The 24,596-nt window shown below is 44.3% G+C and overlaps 2 non-coding genes across 2 annotated transcripts; one reads left to right on the top strand and one right to left on the bottom strand.

Annotated features, from left to right (window-relative positions):
• Positions 1-5,654: 5,654 nt before the first annotated feature.
• Positions 5,655-5,867, top strand: LOC148164487 (small nucleolar RNA U3). The gene has a single exon (XR_015768148.1). It is a non-coding gene; the product is annotated as a small nucleolar RNA U3 (small nucleolar RNA).
• A 12,249-nt stretch (positions 5,868-18,116) lies between these two features.
• LOC114204216 (U1 spliceosomal RNA) lies at positions 18,117-18,279 on the bottom strand. Its single transcript, XR_003608140.2, has one exon. It is a non-coding gene; the product is annotated as a U1 spliceosomal RNA (small nuclear RNA).
• Positions 18,280-24,596: the final 6,317 nt, after the last annotated feature.

Here is a 24,596-nt window from a genome sequence, read left to right as displayed (position 1 = left end):
CATGACTCTGGGATCATGACCTGAGCCGAAGGCAGACGCTTAACCATCTGAGCCACCCAGGCGCCCCTGTCCTTTATTATTTAAAGCAAATCGCAGACACCATATTTCATTTGCAGTTGTATCTGTATGTTTCCCTAAATGAGAACCCTTTTAAAGTATTATCATCATAACCTTGTAAATATTCATAAATTAATTTAAAATATGTAATATAAAATACATAGTGTTCAAATTTCCCATTGTTGTTTTTAAGTTGTTTTCTCTGTATCAGGATCCAAATAAAATGCACACACTCCCATCAGTAGGACCTCTCTTCAAGCCTCCTAGCAATGTGTAGATTTCTCCTCAGTTTCTCCCTTTCCTTCCTCCTCCCTCGTTCCCTCCCCCTCCCTCTGGCTCTCACTCTCTGCTTCGCCCTCTCCAGCTCTTGTTCTCTCCTTTTTTGTTAATCATTTTTGAAAATACTGAGGTGTTTGTGCGGGAGCATGGCCACGGAATGCATTATAGCCAGATATACTTTAACACAGTCCATCATACTTCCTCTTACTTCGTGGTGGAATCTCCACTGTTCGTGGAGAACAGTGCTATTACAAAGAAAAGGCAAGCCACACATGGAATTTAACATTTTCTGGCAGGAACGTTGAAAAGTAAAAAGTATAAGCGCACAACAATCCAAAATAATCTTGCATCTTGCCGCTTAATGCTTCACATTAAGGGAAACCGAATTCTGCCAGAGTAATAAAGATGCGATTAATAGAAAAATCGTCTGTATTTCTTCAGGTTTTAAGTTTACATTTAAGGGAGCTGTAAATGAAATATAATTAAAATGCATTTCTAAGGAAAGAGGTCCTGCTAACTGCATTCCAAATATTATCGGAACGACTGCTCTGTCGGACCTGGCAGACGTAGAAACTGATCAGTTTCAGGTTTGAATTGTTGGCAAGACTTCCTCTCAAGTGCTGTGTGCGCTTCCATCAGGAAGCACCTCAGGTCCCCTTATGTTCAAGGCCCATCCATCCATTGATTCTGTGGAGCAAAATGATGATCCTTCATCATCATGGTTTGGATCCTAGAAGCCTTGTATGAACACCTGCAGGAAAAGAAATTTCCCCCCAATACTATATACCTGGCGGTACATTTTGTAAGGAAAACTCTGGTCCCCTAGCATCTCTAACGGGAACCTGTAAGTTCCGTTCTTTTCCTCTTCATTTTCTTTTATTACTGTGTTAATATGAAAGCAAGGCTTCAGTCATATCGAAGTGTTTCAAACCACTGTATTATGGACTTATGAGTGCTCCATTTATCCTCTCTTTTAGCAGTGAAAGTGATTTCAGGTTGGCTTTCATATCCTTTTGATAAGACCCTCATAGTTTTGAGAACTTTCCTAATATCAGTATGATGAGGTGTTTGTGTCTCATATAGAAGATTTGTTGCGTCTGGCCTGGTCTCGGTCATTTCTCTAAGAATCTGTGGTTTTGTTTCCTGGGAAACCATACTCCCAGATCAAAATGTGTCTCCTCGGGCACTCATTGCAATTGGTTTATTTTTAGGCATTTCCAGTGGACAGAGCTGGAAAATGGCTTATTTGTATTCATATATATTCATACATTCACATACACTCACATACACTGCCAATTCCAGACTGTCATGATGTTCCTCTTTGGGTCTTCTTTATTTTTTTTTTTTCTCTATCCGTAAAAAGTATAGGGCAAGAGGCAGAGTATTAAACTAAGTGAATAAAATACTAATTTTTCAAAATGTTTTGTCCTGACTCTCAATATTCTTCTGGCTGTACACCTATGTTATGAGACGTCTTATGCCTTACTGGGACACCATTTGTGGCTTTTCATTAAACTGATATTGACATCCCTATGTCCCAGACTCCTCCACTATGTGTGAACTGTTTTCTTTGTTGTTTTTGTAATGTCACTGAACACCACATTACATGTCACTTACGGATTCATTCACCTCTCACAAGAGATCTTTTGAAATTGTCAAAGGATTAATTTATGCATTAGTAAGATGCATAATATATATAGTGACCACTAAGTTTGGAAAGATTGTAACCTCGATGCCATATTGTGTTTATTTGGTTCACCCTCATATTTAACAGAAGAGAGATAAAGAGCCATTTTATGACAATCAACCAAAGTAGAAGGGAACGTACTGAATGGGAGAAGATATTTGCAAATGACATATCCAATGAATGGTTAGTATCCAACATATATAAAGAGCTTATACAACTCAACACCAAAAGCCACAAATAATCCAATTTAAAAAGAGGCAGAAGAAATGAACAGACATTACTCCAAAGAAGACATCCAGATGGCCAACAGACACATGAAGAGATGCTTGACAACACTCATCATCAGGAAAAAGCAAATCGAAACAATTGGATAGGGCACCAGGGTGGCTCGGTCCGTTACCCGTCTGCCTTTGGCTCGGGTGGTGACCTTGGGGTCCTGGGATCTAGTCCCACATCGGGCTACCTGCTCAGTGGGGAGCCTGCTTCTCCCTCTCCGCCTCCCCCCACTTGTGCTCTCTCCCCTTCATTCTCAAATAAATAGGTAAAATCAGGAAATAGAAAAAAAGAACCAACGAGCTATGACCTCACACCTGTCAGAATGGCTAAAATCAAAAACACAAGAAACAACAAGTGTGGGCAAGGATGTGGAGGAAAAGGAACCCTCTTACAGTATTGGTGGGAATACAAACTGGTGTAGCCATTGTGGAAAACAGTATGGAGGGTCCTCAAAAAGGAACGATTAAGATCCATTAATCCTACCACTGGATATTTATCCCCAAAATACAGAAACACTAATTTGCAGGAATACATGGGCCCTTTGTACAGCAGCATAGCCAAATTATGGAAAGAGCCCAGACGTCCATCAACAGATGAATGATAAAGACAATGTAGTGTGTGTGTGTGTGTATATATATATATATACACACACATATCTATATCTATCTATCATCTATCTATCTATCTATCTATCTATCTATTTATACCATGGAATATTATTCAGCCAAAAAAAAGAATGAAATCTTGCCATTAGCAAGGACACAGATGGAGCCAGAGTGTATTCTGCTAAGTGAAATAAGTCAGTGAGAGAAAGATAAATACCCCATGATCTCACTCCTATGTGGAATTTAAGAAACAAAACATGTAAGCAAAGGAAATAGAAAAGGGAGAGAGACAAACCAGGAAAGAGACCCTTAACTATAGAGAACTAACTGATGGTTGCCGAGGGTAGGGGGGCTTGGGGGATGGGTGAGGTGATGGGGATTAAGAAGTGTACTTGTGGTAATGAGCACTGGGCAATGTATGGAAATGTTCAATCACCATGTTATATACTGGAAACTCATGGAACTGTATGTTAACTATACTGGAAAAATATTTTTTAAAAATTTGGAACAATTTTAAAAAGGTGGACCATGGCTTGCTAGATTTCTTTGAGTTGACCTCATGCCATTGACCTGTGGTTGTATTCCTGGAAGCAAACATGGGCAGTTCGAGGTCATGGGTCAATGATGGATGATGTCCACAGTAGATGTGTGCAGTGGTGTTCAGTGGCATAGAAGCTGAGGTTGAGGAGAGAGAAACAGGCAGGCAGGGGAAGTGGTGCCCTGAAGCACCTCTTCACTTCTTCAGCACAGGTTCCCCCCTAGATCTTAGGAGCCAGAGACTTAGGAGGTCGCTGTAGCACTGATAAAGGCAATTGTCCACCTTTAATGTTTGTGGGTCCTGCCCCTGGGCTCCCAAGGAAGCAATGCTTTCACATTTACCAAGGTCAAAATGAATCCACAAAACCTCAATGCATGGGCTCTATTTCACCCCAAGCACACATTGGACATCTGCTTTATGAAAGAAAAGAACCCAAAAGGAGCATTCTGGAAAAGATAAGAAAAAGGAAGACACTTCCCTGGTTCCCATAACATTAAAGCCATACAGCCCTACATGTACTAGAAATTTAAGACCGGGAAATGCAGTGACTTTCTACAATGTCTTTTGTATAAAAATTTGTCACTTTTTATGTAAAAAATATATTTTGGTATATAACCCTTTATCAAAATTTCCTTTGTCATGACACTCTCTCCTGGTAAAGATTCCCTGTCCCATGCAGCTGTACTAATCAGTGCTCAGGTAAAACTCACAACCTTTTATTTTTTTTTTTTTGAGTTTGAGCGCCATGTGGGATGCAGAGATTACTTAAAAAGAAAATAATTGAAAAGAAGTAAAATTAAAAGAAAAATTTTAAAAATGTATATGCGTATCAGGAAATTTTATTACTCTCTGCTCTCTCACATTGATATATTTACATTGTGTTACTTACACCATTAAGAGCACCTTAATTACTGTAGCTTTACGGTGAGGTTTAAAATTTAGTAAATTTCTCCAATTTAATTCTTCAAGGTTGTCTTGGCTATTTAGGTATGTTGATTTCCAAATACATTTGAGAATTAGCTTGTGAATTTGCCCCCAAATTGCCTTCTCCAGTATGAATCAGAATAATGCTGATTTGATGTTCCAACAAATTTGAGTGGTCTAGTCCATGAATGTGATATATTTTTTCCTAATTATTTAGTATCCTTTAATTTATTTCAGCAAGAGTTTTCAGGCATCTTTGTTACATGTGTTCTCATACATTTAATGAAGGTGGACATGAATCTCCACTCTGTTTATTGAATTTCATTTCCTTTTTTTAAAAATTTCATTTTCTAAATGCTCACTGCTAGTATAGAGAAATATAGTAGATTATTACATGAATGTTGCTGAGGTATAATTTAGGTACAGTAGACGGCATCCCTTTAAAGTGTACAATTAAGGCTGTACTTTCAGAGATCATTTCTTTCTTTCTTTCTTTTAATTTTATTTTATTATGTTATGTTAATCACCATACATTACATCAATAGTTTTTGATGTAGTGTTCCATGATTCATTGTTTGCCTATAACAGCCAGTGCTCCCTTCAATGCTGCCCTCTTTAATACCCACCACCAGGCTAACCCATCCCCCCACCCCCTCCCCTCTAGAACCCTCTGTCTGTTTCTCAGAGTCCATCGTCTCTCATGGTTCGTCTCCCCCTCTGATTTCCTCCCCTTCATTTTTCCCTTCCTACTAGCTTCTCTCTCTCTTTTTTATTATTTTTTAAAATTTTTTATTGTTATGTTAATCAACATACATTACATCATTAGTTTTTCATGTAGAGTTCCATGATTCATTGTTTGTGCATAACACCCAGTGCTCCATGCAGAATGTGCCCTCTTTAATACCCATCACCAGGTAACCCATCCCCCCACCCCTCCCCTCTAGAACCCTCAGTTGGTTTCTCAGAGTCCATCTTCTCTCATGGCTTATCTCCCCCTCCGATTTCCTCCCCTTCATTTTTCCCTTCCTACTAGCTTCTCTCTCTCTCTCTTTTTTTAAACATATAATATATTATTTGTTTCAGAGGTACAGGTCTGTGATTCATCAGTCTTACACAATTCACAGCGCTCACCATAGCACATACCCTCCCCAATGCCCATCACCCAGGCACCCCATCCCTCCCACCCCCACCACTCCAGCAACCCTCAATTTGTTTCCTAAGATTAAGAATTCCTCCTATCAGTGAGGTCATAGGATACATGTCTTTCTCTGATTGACTTAATTTCACTTAGCATAATACCCTCCAGTTCATTTCTACAGTTTGTTACTAGAGAATTTTCTCTGAACGTGTAGAGGACCTGAAACCTCAAGGAGGAGGCACATTGTTCTCTCCTGAGCATGAACGTGATTTTAGGTGTTGTTTCCACAGCTGCCCATTGCCACTGATGATCGTTCTTCTCCTCCTTTGGACGGTAAGAGAGAGAGGACGCAGTGTGAGTGCTTTCTCAACAAATAAAAATTAAAAAAGATAAACTGTACAACTAAATGCATTTTCACAGATGTACATACAATTGAAACTACTGCTCCATTCAGGACACAGGGCATTTCTTCTACCTCACAGCTTCCCTTGGGTGGATCCATTGAAGTCTCTCACTGCCTTCACCCTCAGCCCCAGGCAACCACTGGCATCAAAGACGGCTTGATTTTTAACCACGTTATGGAAATGGAACTCTTTTATGCCTACATTCCTCCGTGCAGCCTAAGGATTCTTATATCTATCCATATTACTAATGGATCACCAGTTCAGAATTTTTCATTGCTAAGGAGTATTCCTCTGTATGGATATATTTGGTCTGTACATTCACCTATTTATGGCCATCTATGCAGTTTCCTGGGTTTGGCCATGGGGAATAAAGCTATGATGAATATTCATGTGCAGTTTGCTGTGTGGCCATATTGTGTAAATCCTTAGGAGAGGAATGGCCGTTCACGTGATTGGTAAATGTTTATCTGTGGTTCAGCTTTTCTCGGTGGTTGGACCATTTTTCATTCCCACAAGTGTATGAAACGTCTAGTTACTTTACATCCTCACCACATATGTTTTCGGTCTTCGTAATTTTAGCCACGGGGATGGTTGTGTAATGGTAACTCACTGTAGTATTAATTTATCTTCCCAATGGCTGAGTGTACCGTCGAAAACTGACCTCTGTGCTTCAGAGCCAAAATATAAGACGAAGACAGAGTTTGGAATATTGAGGAACAATAGCTTTATTGCTTTTCGGGGCACAGGGGGCTAGAACAGGCCAAGGCCCTCAAAAACTGTAAGTCCCCTCCCCCTGAAGGAAGGGGCGGGGGGGTGTTTTATTTTGACAGAAATTGTGTGCATGCTGCCAGCCTCCCTCATCCTGTCTTTAGGGTGGTACCAGGCTCCTGAAACAAAAGGCTTAGAAGGGAGGAGCAGAGGTTTGCAGAAGACAAGGAAAAGGTTACTTAGTTTAAGATGGAGCCTTGCAGAGACATTAGTGAATCCCTTTTGATTTATGTTCAACTTCATGCTTTTCAATGGTTTCAAGTGGAGCATCTTTTCAAGTGCTTTTTGGCCATTTGTGTATCTTCTTTTGTGAAGCATTTCTTCTTCAAGTCTTTTGACCAGTTTTCCTATTGCATTGTCTTATCAGACACAATATGTGTCAGAACATTACACTGAAAACTGCAGAGCACTACTTCCAGAAATTAAAGAACTAAATACATGGGGAGATAAAATTTGTGGTGGATTGGAAGACTCATTATGGTTAGAGGACAATTCTTCCCAAATTGATCAAAAGATCTAATACAATGCCAATCAACCTTCTAGCAGACATTTTAGTAAGTATTTCTAAGCTGATCCAAATGTTTATATGGAAATGGAAATGATCTTAAATTATCAAAGCAATGTTAAGAAGAAGGAGAAAGCGACAGACTTACATTGTCTATTCCAGAATTACTGTATAAACCTTTTGTGCAATTTAAAAGTGATTTGTCCGATTATTATTCAGTATAAGAGTTTCTGCACATTCTCACTGCAGCTTGGAAGTTGCTTTACCCCTTTTTCACTGTAGCTACTTGATCTATACTTTAGCCAATAGTTCCAAAGTTTTTAAGTGGAGAGACAATACTGAAGCTAGAAAGTATTTCACTTAACAGAGAGAAAGACTAATCCCTGATCATTAGGGCAAGGATGACCCTACAAGACTTAATGAACTCGCCTCTATTTTCCAGTTGGCCAAGACAAAGTGGGGAGCTACTGATACCAGCAGTTTCCTCTGCAGACCTTCATAGTGTTGACTGCTTTGGGTTTACATGGAACCTAGGTGTTGGCTGTGTCCTGAGAGGCTGAAATTGAGTTGAGGCCCAGGGTCCCTGGGTCAGGACAGGTCATCCAGCTGTTGGAAAACACGGAGGGAGACCAGGCCATCCCCAGGCAGCACTGGCCACTTCCTCCAAGGAATCCACCACCACTACACTTTTCATGACTTCTGGTAACTAGACTGAGAGACCCACGACAATTGGGATAATGTTTTACTCATCTCTGTACTCATGACTCCTAGGACCAAACCAAGCACTGAGGAAGCTCTCAGAGACATTCCTTCATGGATCTGATAAAGGGGGTGGCAAATTTCTAATCTCAACTACATTCCTGTCCCAAATACATGCACGAATGCTCTCTGCTTTCTTCCAGGAGGCAACAAATACCCTTCCTTCCAGAGGAGCCTGCCCTACACTCTCAATGCCCCATGACACTCCCCTGTGGTGAGCTCTGGTGAAGAGGGACTGTCCTCTTGGATTCCTCTCAATGGTTCTCTCAGTAGGAAGAGATGTCTTCGGCCTAGCCCCCTCCCCCCTCCATCCTCTGCACTGCCACCATACCCCAGGTTAGGAGAGCTACACCAGTTTTTCAAATGATTTTATATATTTATTTGAGAGACAGCGTGAGGGAGAAAGCAAGAGTGAGAGAGAGACAGAGAGAAAGATAGAGAACAGCTGGGGAAGGGACAGGGGGAAGCAGACTCCACTGCTGAGCAGGGAGCCACCCCCCTCAATGGGGCTTGATCCCTGGAGCCTGGGATCATGACCTGAGCTGAAGGCAGGCTCTCGATGAACTGAGCCACCCAGGGGCGCTGAGCTACAAGATTTTGTTTGCATTCTTCCTCTCACTGCTTTGACCTCCTCTGTGAAATCTTATTGATGTCAGAATTCCAAGTTCATAACAGAGACTAAGGAAAATGAAACACTCAACACACGGTCAAGACAAAGGTGTGTAAAGTCTTTGACAACCATAAATTCAGAAGAATATAATTGGTATCACTGCCTCAGAGGCAAGGGTCTCCTAACCTGGCCCTTCCTGACCTTAGGGTAGAACTCTTTGTGGTAAGAATGGACAAGTCCAACCTTTATCCAAACATAACTGATCCCTCTAAGCCCACACTTACTTGGAGAACATCGACCGTGAGGGAGCTCCAAGGTCAAAGCTAGGGGTCTGGGGCAGAACCTCATGGTCACATCGTCCACCTCTTTTTTTTTTTTAAGATTTTCTTTATTTATTTGACAGAGAGAGACATAGCGAGAGAGGGAACACAAGCAGGGGGAGCGGGAGAGGGAGAAGCAGGCTTCCCGCCGAGCAGAGAGCCCCATGCGGGGCTCGATCCCAGGACCCTTAGATTATGACCTGAGCTGAAGGCAGACGCTTAAAGATGTAGCCACCCAGGTGCCCCTCCTCCTCCTCCTCCTCTTGGAACTGGTGCTTCCCTGCAGTACAAACCAACCCCGATCCATTCTGTGGGGCTCCTCGGGAGGTGCACAGGTTCACCGTGGACGAAGTTACTCTCCTCGTTCTCCTTGCTCAGCTCAGGCTGCTCCTTGCAGAGTTGGATGCCGCTGTATGCATTCCTCAGTTTCCCCTGATTTTTCTGGACCCAACTTGTCCTTCTTCTTACCTCCTTTGGGCAACCACCTGCTCCACCATTGCCTTGTCCTTCTTTGCGTTATTCTCATCCTCCAAACCTGCTGATTTTCTGTCTCCCAAATGCTCCCTCTGTTCTCTGTTTTCAGTGTGGGCTCAGCTCAGGCTCCTGCGAGAGACACACAGTGAAGGGACCAAGTCAGGTCTCAGCTGCAGTCCCCAGGGCTGCTTCAAAGGCACCGCAGACCCTTGTGCACTCACAGAAACTGAGCAGGAAGGGACCTTGGAGAATTTGAATAACAACCTTATCTTACATATGAGGAAGCTGAGCGCAGAGAGATGAAGAGATTTTCCCAAACTCCTTCAGCACTTGATGGCAGCACGGCCCCCACACAGGACTTGGCTGCGAGCTTCCCTGTGGAGTCTCCTAACGTACCCTCTGGGAAGGCACATCTGAATTTCAGGGGACACTTAAATTAGAAGTTCAACTTAAAAATAAATACTTTTTAGGAGACTTTGGATCAAATGTAGATATTTCCACTGTTAAAAATACCAGAAATTCCTTCCTGGGGACAAATCTTTTTCCCAGGTATATAATTCTGTTACTTCTTTCCTTTACAAATCATTGGCTAAGATATTAGGATCACAAAAAAGGTACGCAGGGAAGGAGAAGTTCCTCTGTTACCTGTCCTGGTCTCCCAGCTTAAGTAAGAATTAAGTTTCACTGAGACATTGAATACGCATGGAGAACGGATATTGAAATGGAGACCCTTAAAGAAATATAAAGTATTAAGGCAGACAGTTTTTATGCATTTTAGACAAGGAGAAAATACATTTCTCAGGGATTTGGGGGAGTTTTAATTTAGAGAGTGTCTAGACCGAATTTAGAAACCCTGGTGAGAAGGATGTCTTTTTACTTCTTAGTACAGGGGGTGCCTTTTTCATATGGGAGATTGGTTTCCTGCTTTCAGGGAGACAGAGGAGGGTTTGAGTGTCCTGGTACCAGTTTCTTTTTGGGTAGCTTCAATTCAAAATAATCAATATTGTCGACCTCAGAGAGTCGGGGACCTGGGGTGGCGAAGGAACTGAGAAAAAGAGACTACCGCGGCGCCTGGGTGGCTCAGTTGGTTAAGCGGCTGCCTTCCGCTCAGGTCATGATCCTGGATTCCAGGGATCGAGTCCCGCATTGGGCTCCCTGCTCAGCAGGGAGTCTGCTTCTCCCTCTGACCCTCCCCCCCTCATGCTCACTCTCTCTCTATCTCATTCTCTCTCTCAAATAAATAAATAAAATCTTTTAAAAAAAGAAAAAGAGACGACAGTATAGCGAGGCACAGGGGACCCCAAGCAAACAGCCCGAGGTCCTGAGGTTTATTTTCCATAATCTAATATACCTTCTACAGTGATATAGTACTATAACGATTTACAGCAGGGGCTTAGTAAGGCGCATCTTCCACGTACACAGGGTTAGTCAAGTGAAGCAATGGCAGTGGAGAAGGAATAAAGAAATCTGCAACTGGCTGTGATCAATTAATTGTAAACAGCATTGTACTCGGTCTTTAACACAGGATAAGAAAACAAAAAAGGGAATGCACAGTGTGCTGTTTACAGCTGGCTTCCTATCTACAAAACATCTTCTGCTGTGTACTTTAGATCAGACCACACACATCCCAAGGGCATTTCACTCTGATCCTTTCAGGTTATTTTTAACCCTGCAATCTCGAGTTTTCTCAGAGATCTTGGAGTCTGAATGAACATGCACCAGTGGTCGTTGTGGCATTCTGTTTCCCCAAATATGCCATTGTGGTACATTTTGGGCAATCTGACCTTGGCGCCTATGGGTACTATGGTTTCTCTCCGCCTTGCTCATTACTCAGTGCCTATTTCAGAGAGAAAGGTAAACATATCATTCTTAGAAATACCAAGGTGGCTCTCTCGGTTCAGCGTCTGACTCTTGATTTCAGCTCAGGTCATGATCTCAGGGTCATGCGATTGAGCCCCAGTTTAGTCTTCATGCTCAGTGCAGTCAGCTTGGGATTCTTTCTTCCTCTCCGTCTGCCCATCACCCCTGCTCTAAATAAATAAATAATATTTAAAAAAGAAATACAAAATAAATCCCATGACCTTATGTGAAACTAATACAATGCCTATGTTAAGTGGACCAGATTAGTTTAAAAATTATTTTAAAGCGCACCTGGGTGGCTCAGTTGTTTAAGTGTCAGTCTTTGGCTCAGGTCAGAATCCCAGGGTCCTGGGATAAGCCCGTATGTCCAGCTCCCTGCTCAGTGGTGAGTCAGCTTCTCTCTGTTCCTCTTCCACTACCCCACCACCGCTCCTGATATCTCAAGTACTCTCTCTCAAATAAGTAAATTAAAAAATTTTAAAAAGCAATGCAATGGTCCTCTCTGGAATCAACCCACACATAAGCATGCTTTCTTTTTGCTGCACCCCAGTCCCCCTTTCTCTTTATTACCTATCTGACCTACATCCTTCCCCCAGCGATGGAGACAGCTCAGATGCACTGCTTCACCTGGTGGTGGGGCCAAAGAGAAGTGCACACATGGTTAGAATGGGCTGCCTTGAGAGTCAGCCAAAACGTAGCTACAGGCAGTTAGAAACAAGCCTAAAGTACCATTAGGAATAAGCACTACAACATTTAGCGGTACAGATTTTAGGTGTGGTATTGATATCACCTTCCTTGTACAAATGTGTTTAGACTCAAGCATGAGACTATGGGATCAGACAAAATGAAAGAAAACTGTGTCAAGTGTGAAGATACTAAGTTACCAAAGTTATTCTGAGTTGTATAATTAGTTTGTCCCTTAGCCCCTCATTTCCACCTGCAGAACCTAGAAGACGTGCAACAGAGTCTCCACTTGCCATCAAAGTCAATCTGAGGACACAATAATTTAAACTGTTAACCCAAACTTTCCATTTTTTCTTAACCTGTGTTGAATACCAGGCATTTCGATTGCCCATTCCCATTTCCAGGGAGACTGCAGTGAGGACGGAGAATAATGTGGTGCATCCAGGTAATAGTCTGTTTCTTGGTCCGCTTCTGTGCTCAGCATGTCAACTTTTGTCTGCCAGTGGACCTCTAACCACACAGGGGAAACCCAACAAATATTAAAAGTGTAGGTTCTCTAGGTTAATCTACATTTAGGATTCTGTAGTGCTCAGAATGGCTCTTGAACTGCAAGGACCAAGGTAGATGCCCCCTCCTTACCTTAGGGGGAGTAATTCTGATTCCTGAAGCATGCATCTCTTCGTTTTCTATTTATTATTATTTTTTTTAAATTTCAGCTAGGCTCCATCACCTACGTGGGACTCTAATGCATGACCCTGAGATGAAAGTTGCACGCTCTACTGACCGAGGCAGAATGCGTCCCCCCAGCACCTTTGATGCAGGCAAATACCATGATTTTCATGTTGGAAAAATACTGCAAACTGTGGGACATGCCTTCAATCCGCTCCACTCCTTCTGGGCATGTTTCCTGAGTTCCGACTGTGTGCGAGTCCTCTTTCCCACCCACCCATAGAAGGGCATATACATGGAAAATGTGCCCGTCCATAGAAGACCCTCTAGGATCCCAACCCAGATCCGCTGGGATCCCTGGGGTCTTTTCTGTGTTATGCTCTCCTGCTCTCAGTGTGTTTCTGCCTCTAAAGGCACCTGTGAGCAGGACTGCCCTGGGGCTCCTGGAGCTCCTTTGTACCCACTCCCAGAGAACGGGGAGTACATGCCGTATATGACCACAGCCCCCATGTATCTCCCCTCCCCAAAGGCACTCAGCCTTTCACTAACAGGTGCAGCAGGGTGAAATCTCCATTCCTGGCCCAGGGGAGACTAACTCTGAAACACAAGTGTCCCCTAGGCTCTCCTAAACCTGTCAGGACAAAGCTCCCCCACAGCTGTTGCTGGAAATCACAACTTACACAGCAATGAACTCAAACTGGTCACAGATCTAAGTATAAGAGCCAAAACTATTGTGCAAGAGGACTACATGGGAGAAAATGGTCAGGAATTCACAGTAAGCAAAGAGTTCTAAGTCACTACGGCAAGAGCACGATACGTAAGAGAAAATTGAAGATGAAGAAGTTTTTTGCATCAAACATTGCCACTGAGAAAAGGAACAGAGAAGCCACTGATTAGGAGAAAATATTTGTGGATTAAATACCCAATGGGGACTCACGTTCACGAGAGACAAGAGGACTTTGAACTCACTCAATGGGCAGAAGCAACACACTCGTTTAAGCCAGTATAAGAGTCGAATACACATGTACCAAAGGAGACACATAAAAAGGTAATCAATGTTATTAGTAATATGTTATTATTTCTCAAAGAAATGCAAGGAAAACCAGGTACCATTTTACACCAACTAGTGTGCTTACGTCCCAAAGACGATACCAAGTGTTGCTGAGGATGAGCAGAAACTGGACCCTCCTATATTGCTGGTCGCAACGTAAAATATAACAGCTCCTGCAGAAGCCACTTTGAGAGTTCTTAAGAGTTCAGCACAAGCTTGCCATAGGACCCAGCCATTCCACAACTAGGAATCTATCTGAGAGAATAAAAACATATGTCCGCTCAAGTCTCGGTCAGAAATGTTCCGGGCAGCGTTATTCACAATGGGCAAAAACTGACAGCAACACAAAGGGCCATCGGCTGGTGAATGGACAAACCAAATGTTTCCTATGTGTACCATGGCATCTATTCCGCAACAAAAGGCACAGAAATCTGATCCAAGCTACAGCATGGAGGAACCTCAAAAGGATGCTAAGTGAAAGAAGCCAGTCACCAAGAACTACAGACTGTCTCATTCGGCTTATGTAAAATGTGCAGAAAGGAGCAATGCACAGAGACAGAAAGCAAATCAGTGCTGCTTGGGGCTGGAGGAGGGAGCGGAGACTGTCTGCAGAGGGGCTGGAGGGAGTGTGGGAAGGTGAAGGAAGCCTCTGAAACAAACTAGGGCACTAGCTGAACAACTCTGTCATTGTTGACAATGGGTGAAATTTATTGTATGTCAATTTCACCTAAAAAAAAAAGAAAGAAGGCGACCCTCGCACATCAGTGGGTCCTGGGGTCCCCAGGCAAACACTGCCTGGTGAGGGGCCACATCCTGGAGTCCCAGCAGGTGGTGGCTCAGAGCCTGGTTTCTGACCTCCCAGGTGGAGTCAGGGGTTCAGTGACTGTGCCTTCAGCCTCAGGCCCTGGCAGTTCCCCTGGAATCCACCAGGCGGCAGACTACTTAAGGGAACAGACCTTCAGGTGGCCCAAGGACACCAGGGGGAAGCAAGCAAAGATAGGGCACCAGCTGGCTGGAGATTCCTAAAGGAAGTGAAGGCTGCAGGACCCATGGAAGCTGCTGGCAAGATCTGGATGGATCTTAAGTAGGTTTGGTCCCCTGGGTGGGCTCTAAGCACTAAGCTTTAGGTTAACATCCAAAGGTTCCCTTTGATGCTCCCTCCTGCAGTGGCACTGAGGCTCCCCCCGTGGAAGCTCAGCATAGGGAAAAGAACCTGTGCTGCTATTCACCTTCTTCTGAGTCGAAATGGAACACTTGGGCTGCGTTTAGGGGAATCTGCCCTTTTCTGGCCCTCTATGTAGGGCCAGCTCCTGGGTGCTGAACCATCCCTGCAGGAGGCTAGAAGAGGCACTCTGGTCCTTCACATTGGAGCTGGGCTTGCAAAGAAGGGTTCCTGCTAATCCATATTTCCCTGGCCCTGGCTGAGCATCCTGGTCCAAGATCAGGGGCTGCAGTGGCCTAAAATAGGGACTTCCTACATGTCACTGCTCCTCTCTGGAAAGTCCAAAGGCGGCCCATGGTAGTGGTGGGGGGAGGGGAGGGCATAGAAACCTATACTCTGTCAAAACATCATCCACAGTGAAGATTTAAAAACAATGTTAGAGGACAGATCTCATATTATGTAGTCGGTGGTGCAGTAACAGCTCTGCGAGGTGAAAGAGGGTAGCTACACTAGTAATCAGCCTAACATAATTTATAGAGTCGTCCAATCCCTGTGTTGCCATGTGAAACTGATCTCACATGGGGAATCAGTTATGACTCAATTGTTTAAAAACCTGAAGGTGAGGGGAAAACATTTGAAAACGAAGCAATAAAACTATAGTTGACTGGGGAACAACATGGCTTTGAATTTTAGTGAACAATGTCGGTCCACTCATGGGTTGATTATTTTTTTTTTTTTTACAAATACAGTCTAGTACAAATGTAGAAATACATTTTCTCTTCCTTATGATTTTCTCAATGATATTTTCACTCTAACTCACTGTATCAAAAGAATAAAGTACATAATTCAAGTAACCCACAAAATATGTATTAATCAACCGTTTTTGTTATCTGTAAGACTTCAGTAGGCTATTAGTAGCTATGTTTTCTGGGACTCAAATGTTATACAAAGATTTTCAATTGTGGGACTCTGTACCCCTAACCCCCAGGTTCTTCAAGGGACAATTTGTATCTGGATTTGCAAATGACATACTCCTGTATACAGAAAAATACCAAATACACACACACAGAAACCACGACTATTAGAGTCCATAACCTATTTCAGCAGAGTTGCAGCGTACAAGGCAGACAAATCAGGTGTTTCTATAACCTAGGAATGGACACCGGGAAAGTCAATTAAGAAAACGATTCCATGGACAACAGCACCCACCCGAATGGTATCGAAGAATAATTGAGTCAAGGAGGCACAAAACCTGTACACTGAAAACTACACAATATTGCTGCAAGAGATTAAGGAAGACCTCAACAAGTGGAAAGACATCCTGTGTTCATGGATTGGAATGGTTAAGGTGGTTCAGAAGGCAACAGCAGGATCTGCAGATTCTTTTGGATTCCTATTGAACGTTTTTCTTCTGCCTTCCCTAATCACCATCAGCCCCTTGCAGTACATTTCCTTTCAGACATTGTGGTTTTCATCTCTTCATGTGAGATTGGGTCCTTTTTTTTTTTTTTTTAACATTTTCCATGTATCTGCTGAATGTTTTCACCAATGGGATGCAGTTAGAACAAATGCTTTCTTGTGCTCTGGTGATTCCCATCTTGCTGTCAGCTCTGGGTCATTTTCAGATGAGTGATCCATCTCTTCAGGAGGGCTCATTTCCCCCCTTTGTCTGCATACCTCAAACTGTTGGATGGAACGCCAGACACTGTGAATGTTACCTTGCTGTTTGCTGGATATTTTTGTGTTTTCTATAATATTGAGCTTTGTTCAGGGATGCACTGAAGTTACTTGGAAACATTTCTGCTGTTGCTTCAATGCATAGTTCAGTGGCCCAGAGCAGGGCTCCGTGGAGGACTCACCATGAGTTCCAGGTACTGTAGCAAGCCCTCCCCCTGTCTTCCACCCTATTCGTCACAAATTAAGAGGGTTACTTTTGCTTAGTCTATCTGTTGGACACAGGCACTATTCCCAGCACCGTGTGAGCACCAGGCCCTGTGCAAAGGATTACCCCCTGACTTGCTGTCCATGCCTCCCCAGGGCCCCTCCACAGCTCTGGCTAGGTGACTTCCTGCAGCTCTGTCCTCCCTGAGACTCAGTCCTGGGTTCTCTCAGATCAGTGTCCTCAATTCCAGGAGCTCCATGGGGCTCCTATTCAAGTTCCCCTCCCCCCAGTGCCTTGCTTGGAAACTCTCTAGAGCCAGTACCTCTGAGCAGCTCTAGGGCTCTGCTCACCATTGTGTTGCCCTGTGTCCGGGATGGCTGTCCCCTTTGCCTGATGCCCAGGATCTTGGAAATCTCCACTTCGCGCATCTTGTGTGACGCTGTTGCTCTTTTGTTTAATTGTTTCTGGCAGAAGAGTAACCCGTTGCTGAGTCCCAGTTGGTGTGGCTCCCCTAAGTGAAAATCAAAGTTGGAAGACCCTCAGTTGTAGATTCTGAATAGAGGCCTTTAGGGAGTAGAGAAAAAAACACCAGCTCTGGTGAAAGCCTGAAGCCAGAAACCCCTTCAAGCTCAGTTTGACAAAGCAATGCAGGTACATCAGTAGGGACAGTTTTGGCTTGAGCCCAAGAGCTGCAGAAGGCCCACGGCCCTTTGTCCTAGAGCTAACCTGCTGTTTGGGAAAGGTCTGTGGTGCCAAACCCAGCGGGTTCTTTGTGAGTAGACAGAGGTGCCTCTTTAAAAGCCTGTCAGGGGGCATCTGGCTGGCTCAGTCAGGAGAGCAGGGGAGTCTCCATCTGGCTTCATGAGCCCTATCCCTACTTTGGGTGTAGGGATTACTTCAACAAATAAACTTACAATAAATAAACAGTACATCAAGCCGGACCCTCTCTAGTCTCGGAAGGGTCCTCTGGAGCAAGGCTATACTAGGTAGGCTACCAAGTGGCCTAATCAAGGATACGGAGTCTGGGGATTGGGTGAGGCTTTGCAGGGTGCCTGGAGGGATAGGTGGGGAGGGGAGGGAGGAAGGAGAAGGGATGCAAACCCCTGTTCCCTGGGGAATGAAAAGAAAGCACCTTTGCTGGATCAGGGACTGCAAACCACATACTGAAATATAAGCAGAGAAATTGCTCTGCGAAAAACAGAAAAAACCCCGACAGCCAAGGTGGGATGTATGACCAGTGGACAGAAACTGTCCTGCATGCTTTTGATTGAGAAACAGCCAAACCCAGATTCTCAAGAAAGCAGCCCTTAAAAGCAGAGGTGTTTTCTTCAGGGTCCTGGTGTCCCCTGAGTGAGCTTCCTCTTCAGCCCATGTCATCAGCCAAAGTCATGGAAAAGACAAAACAAACAAACAGAAAAATGAATAAGAAAACAAAGGCTATTCTTAAACAACCAACAACAGGTGAAAGAGCAAAAGCAGCCCCCCACTGCCACTGCCACAAATAATGCAGAGGAGTTGTCCATACTCGGGGAAATCGCGGGGGTCAGCATGTCCCTGGTATGATGGAAGGGCCTCCCCTGGGAAAACCACCTGCTTGATCCCGGCGTCTCCCCTGCCGGGTAAGTGTGACTCCCTCTGCCTCCGCCCCACACCAGTCTCACCCCCCTTCCACCGGACACACAGGCTCACTCGCCTAGGCGCACCCCAACACCCTCGGCACCCACTCCTGTAGCAAGCATCCTCACCCTCCACACGACGCTTCCGAATAGGATGGACGCAACAGCGCTGCTACCTCCTCAGCCCCACGAATTCTAAGTTGCACAACCCCACCGCCATGTTGCCTGGTTTGCATCAGACAAGCCCCGTCCGTGAAGTCAAGGGCTTCGCCTCAGTCCCCAACCCCACCCCATCTCCCTGCCCCCCAGCTCCCCTCCCAACTTGGATTTCAGTACTGGTGTTCCTCCTTCTCCTCCTCCAGTCCCCCTTCCCCTTCTCCCTTCCCGTGCCCTGGCTTCCTTCCTCACCTGCCCAGTCTCCTCTGTCTCCTGAATTGGTTACCACTCTTTCCTCTCCCTGCAGCTATGGCCCCCCAAACCCTACACAACCCCCCCCACCCAGCCCAGGGAAGGCTGTGCCAGCCAGAGAGAAACATGAGGGAGGACTTTCCAACAGCCCGCGAAGAGCAGATACAACTCTCTCTTGCTCTCTCTAGCTCTCTCTCTCTTTCCCTTCGGACCCTGGTTGGAGGACACCGAGTGCCATGGCTGCACCTGTACAGTTCAAACCAGTCCCCACAGCCTCCCCCAGGCCTGGACACTGCGGGGGGGAGGGGAGGACCAAAAGTCCGCAACCCCTGGGCCCTCGGGCTGACACCAGCCCACAACACTCCACACGCTGAACACATCCCAGGGCCTGCTTCTTCCCCAGGAGGGCTCCTAGGACAGGGACGGCGCGCCCCCTCGTGGCTTCGCGGGGAGACGCCCAAGGATCCCGCTGTTGAGGGCAGGGCCAAAGGGGACCACTGCTTCTGCTCCCTTAAACCAGGCTCAGAGTTCTCAGCAGGGGGTTAGTGGGGTCCCAGGCTCCCCACTCTGCCACCGCCTGCCCTCCCTCCACCGCTGGGCGCTTCCCCCTGGAGGGGATTTCTGCAGTCAGGTCGGCCTTTGGAGGGAAAATAGCCAGGTCTGGAAAACTAAACAGACTACTTTGAAGAGATTTGGGCAATTGTATGGTCATGGATGGAGCGGCCTAGGGTTCTGATTTGCCTTGTCTTGCTTGCGCCTTGAGGTAGTGGTTTACTTTTCCCGGAATGTTTAAATTAGAAAAGATTGGAGGGTGGAGAGGGGGCGTCCAACTTTAGTTGTCACCTGAGATCAATAGTGTGCTGCTGGGTAGAATAATGCCCCCTCCCTAGGAGCTGCCCAGGCTAATGCCAGGAACCTGTGCACATGTTCCATCCTGCAGCAAAAGGGACCCTGCACAGGTGCTTATGTTAAGGACCTTGAGATGGGGAGATGATCCTGGATTATCCAGGCGGCGCCCTGCAATGACAAGGGGGTCTTAAAACACAAAGAGGCAGAGAAGAGGTCAGAAGGAGGCTGTGTGAGGAGGACTCTGCCTGCTGGGGCTGGGGCTGGGGCTGAGCATGGAGGAGGGGCCTCTAGGAGCTGGAACAGGCAAAGAGACACACTGCCTGCTTAACCTAAAAAATAGAAAGCGCCAGGTATTTTACCAGCCAAATTGGGATTCCTGGGGAATAAAAGGGAAAGGTGATGTGGGACAACCAGCTGGTCTGAGGAAAGTCACCTAACCAGAGCTGTGCAGGGTCCCTGGTGTGGCTTGCAGTGAGGTCCTGCTCAGGGCCTCCATGGGAGGAAAGGCCAGCAAGTCAGGGGGCAATCATTTGAAAGCAGTAGAGGGAACAGGACCTGGAGCTCTCCCAGGCAAAATGACCCCTAATCAGGAGCCAGATCCGTCATCGGAAAATAATCCAGAGCTGACACATGTGAGAACCGCCAGAGAAGGATATGAAAGCTTTTAGTATAAGTTTTCCATCAGTTGTAAATGTTAAACCGAGAAATAGAAAATATAAACAACACCCTCTCTATCTTTAAGAGATGAAAACTACAACGTCTGAAAGGAAATATACTACAAGGTATTGACAGAATTTAGAAAATGCAGAAGAAAAATTTTTGATAGAATTGTATTGACTCTGTAGATCTATTTGCATAGTATTGCCATATGAATTATATTAAATCTTCCAATGCATGCATACAGTTGTTTTTTTCCCCCCATTTGGTCTTTCATCTCTCGCAGAACCATTGCTTCTTATGCTTTTCAGTGAACAAGTCTTGCTCTCCTTGAATGAATTTACACCTGACACTTTTACTGTGTTGTGTGCCATTGTAAATAGAATTGCTTTCTAAATTTCCTTCTCAGATTGTTCATTGCTAGTGCATAGAAACACAACTGATTTTGTATATATGGTACCCTGCAACTTTACGGAATGAGTCTATGGACTCTAATATTTTTGTGTGTGGATGATTTGAGGTTTTTCTATCTTTAGGAGCATGTCCTCTGTAAATAGAGATACAGGTTGACCCTTGACCAATGCGGAGTAAGGATGGTGACTCTCAAGATCAAAAACCTGTGTATAGAGGCGCCGTGAGGGGCGGTAGCAGCGGCGGTGGTGGTGATAGTGGCGGTAGCTGTGAGGGGATTCCGGGAAGATGGTGCTGATTAAGGAATTCCGTGTGGTTTTGCCATGTTCTGTTCAGGAGCAAAGTTCCTGCATTCGTCAGGATGATTGCTCCGGAGGGCTCCTTGCTGTTTCACGAGGAAGCCTGGAACGCATACCCCTACTGTAGAACAAACCATTATGCCTCAGTTGTAACGAGTGTATATATGAAAGATGATTTCTTCATTAAAATTGAAACATGGCACAAACCAGACTTGGGAACATTAGAAAATGTACACGGTTTAGATCCGAACGCATGGAAAACTGTTGAAATTGTCCGCATAGATATTGCAGATCGAAGTCAAGTTGAACCAGCAGACTACAAAGCTGATGAAGACCCAGCATTATTCCAGTCAGTCAAGACCAAGAGAGGGCCTTTGGGACCCAACTGGAAGAAGGAGCTGGCAAACAACTCTGACTGTCCTCAGATGTGTGCCTACAAGCTGGTGACCATCAAATTCAAGTGGTGGGGACTGCAAAGCAAAGTAGAAAACTTCATTCAGAAGCAAGAGAAAAGGATATTTACAAAGTTCATCGCCAGCTTTTTTGTTGGATTGACAAGTGGAATGATCTGACAATGGAAGACATTAGGAGAATGGAGGATGAAACTCAGAAAGAACTAGAAACAATGCGTAAGAAGGGTTCCGTCCGAGGCACGTCGGCTGCTGATGTCTAGATGAGTCCCGTGTAGGGTCAGAGACAATATCAAACTGTTTACGTAATCAAGGTCAAGTGAGGGGAACAAGTGCAGCCAGTGATGAGTGAAGAAGGATCTGACCAGTATCTGGCAGTGCTGACGTTTCCCAGATGTGTACTTGTGATGACATACCCACAGGTTCCCAACCACGTGTGTGTGTGTGTGTGTGTGTGTGTGTGTGTGTGTGTGTGTGTCTGTGGCTGCATATAAAACGCATGTAGAGCTACAGATCAAGATACACACACTTGTGTATATATGTACATACAAACATACTGAAAGGTTTAGTACAATTTCTCCAAAGTACTGTACCTATCTTCAAGAATGCAAAAGAAAATATTTTCAATATATATACCTGGAACAGATTTTAATAATTATCAGAGTAATACCATTGATGGACAAATTGACTGCAATGTAATACTAGCTGGTATGTTTCATAAATGTCAAATTGTGGACCAATATATTTAGCCTTTTATAACTTTTCTGTTCTTTTAAATCTTCCTGTTCTTTTAAATCTTACAAATTTTTATTTTAGTCCCATAAGCAACAGACTCCCACAGAAAAATTTATTCAAAATCTTTTGGTATTCCAGTGAATCTGGAATGTGAACTCTGAATGTATTTATAATGATTTATTTCTGGATGGTTATTATCTTAAATTCAAATTGGACACTGTCTATTAGTAAGGAGTATAGTTACCAGCCAATTTTTACCTGTTTGCCCTGAGGGAAAAAATCCTTTAAAAAAAATTCTGGTTTTTATTGGATTTTTGTATTTTAAATTTCAATATTTTTCTACATCAAACCTAGCAAAAATGGAGATGATGGTTTGTGATTTATAATAAGCACTATACAATTTTCAGGCTACTCTTAGGCAAACAAAGAAATTGATGAAGAAATGAATAGCATCGTAGGCTGTAGGAAACTTTCCGGAAGTCGAGCACTTCCATGGAGTCTTGTTTCTGAAATGACTGTTTTCTGAAATTAGAGCTTGGAAACTATGCAAATGATCTAGATTCCTCACAGCTGACAGGCTAGAATACAGATAGTGGTGATGGTTTTGTTTTTGTTTTGTGCTTTTCATATTGAAATACACCCCAAGGGGGAGAAGCTGCCTTTGAGATAGTGGAATTTCAGAGGCAGCACAGGCTGATCTCCTTGCCTGGGAGGCCCTGCTGAGAGGCCAGTGCTCCACCGCCCATGGGGAGGACACCACTGGAACCTGTCATGAGTGAGCATCAGGAACGTGCTGTTAGCAGCTGCTGCCACCTTGTCCTCCTCCTCCTCCTTCTTTAAGAAAGGCACCATAGCTAGGTAAGATTTTTATCAGCTCTCTCTGTCCAAATCCAGGTTTTCTCCTGTCAGTCCTGGAAGCTTGACCAGAATGATATTGTTGGAGCCTTCCGGTCACAAACTATCTCCTTTAATCTCGTCCTTCCTGCAACACGCTGGCTCCTGTAGTCCTATCACGTTTGTAATCTGACTTGCTGACAGTCCTGCCCACCCTGCTCCTCGTTTTCCCACACGCCATGTCCCCACTGAGGTGGTGGCAGTGAGTCGGACGAAGGTGTTGAGGATCACTGCCGCACCGCGATGCCCTCTTAGCCTTGGCTCCGAACCCCACGTCGAATATGTCCTCCGTGTACTCAGGATCAAGACTGATGTTTACTCTCTGGGCAGTGTTATAAGACAGGTGTTGTCAAAGCATAATCATTGTCTGCAAAATGTTTGCTGCAAGGAAGATTATTGCTAATTTTGTGAAATAAAGAGTCTCACTCTCTCCTTTTAATGGACTAAACTCTCACTGGCATCTGTAGCTTCGTTGGGAGTTTGGGCGCACATGGAAATCCATGCCCAGCGCACGGATTCTAATGTTTTCCTAACAACTGTGGAGATTTGAGGGAATGCGTGGTGAATGTAAAATACCTAGTTTACTTGGCAGTCTCTTGTGTAAATTACAGTAAAACAAAGTAAATGAAATTGAAACAAAAAATAAATTTGATCACAAAATGCCAAAAAAAAAAAAAAAAAAACCTGTGTATAACTTTTGACTCCCGAAAACTTAACTACTAATAGCCACTTGTTGACTGGAAGCCTGACTGATAAGATAAAGATGACTAACCCATATTTTGCAAGTTATATGTATTCTACACTGTATACTTCTAATAAAGTAAGCTAGATAAATGAAAATGTTATTAAGAAAATCATTCGGAAGAGAACATATATTTAGAGTAGTATACTGTGTTTATAGAAAAATGCACGTAGAAGTGTACATGTGCTGTTCCAACCTGTGTTGTACAAGGTCAACCCTAGTTTTATTTCTTCCTTCCCCCACTCTTTTTTCTCACTTTCAGTTTTGAATAGTATTTTGGCCGAGGATCGAATTCCATGCCTAGAGAGGGATTCTTGAGTCTCCTCTTGATTAGAACGAACTTTTCAAGTTCATCCCTGACATTAAATCTAAATTAGACCTGCTTTGGGGCTTGGAAATGGAGGGAAAAATCACCCTCCTTTCTTCTCACTGCATTTTAGACTTCCTCCTCAAAATGAATGTCAGGGGGCACCTGGGTGGCTCAGTCGTTAAGCTTCTGCTTTCCGCTCAGGTCGTGATACTGGGGTCCTGGGATGGAGCCCCGCGTCAGCAGAAAGCCTGCTACTCCCTCTCCCACACCCTCTGTTTGTGTTCCCTCTCTCATCGTGTCTCTCTCTGTCAAATAAAAAAATAAAATCTTAAAAAATAAAAAAAGTTCTTGCAAATAGTGCTGAGGACTCAGACTGGCCATTGCTTTGCTCGTGCCTCTCAATATTACCCTCAAAAATGTGAGCAAGACTTCATACTAGGTAAGCCTTAGGACCTTGGTGGGCTAAATATTCAGCAGCCTTTATACCAAACATGTTCCTACCGTACCTTTGATAACATGTGGAGAGGACTGAACAAGAAAATATGAAGTGCAACAGAGCCATCTTACCTTGAAAAAACATGGCCATTTTTGAATACTCATGGTAGCATATGCA

This window comes from Eumetopias jubatus, unplaced genomic scaffold (assembly GCF_037043125.1).
Source record: "Eumetopias jubatus isolate StellerSeaLion01/CBP00866 unplaced genomic scaffold, mEumJub1_p1.0 scaffold_4, whole genome shotgun sequence".
NCBI classification, from domain to species: domain Eukaryota; kingdom Metazoa; phylum Chordata; class Mammalia; order Carnivora; family Otariidae; genus Eumetopias; species Eumetopias jubatus.
This window is presented reverse-complemented; position numbering and strand designations above follow the sequence as displayed.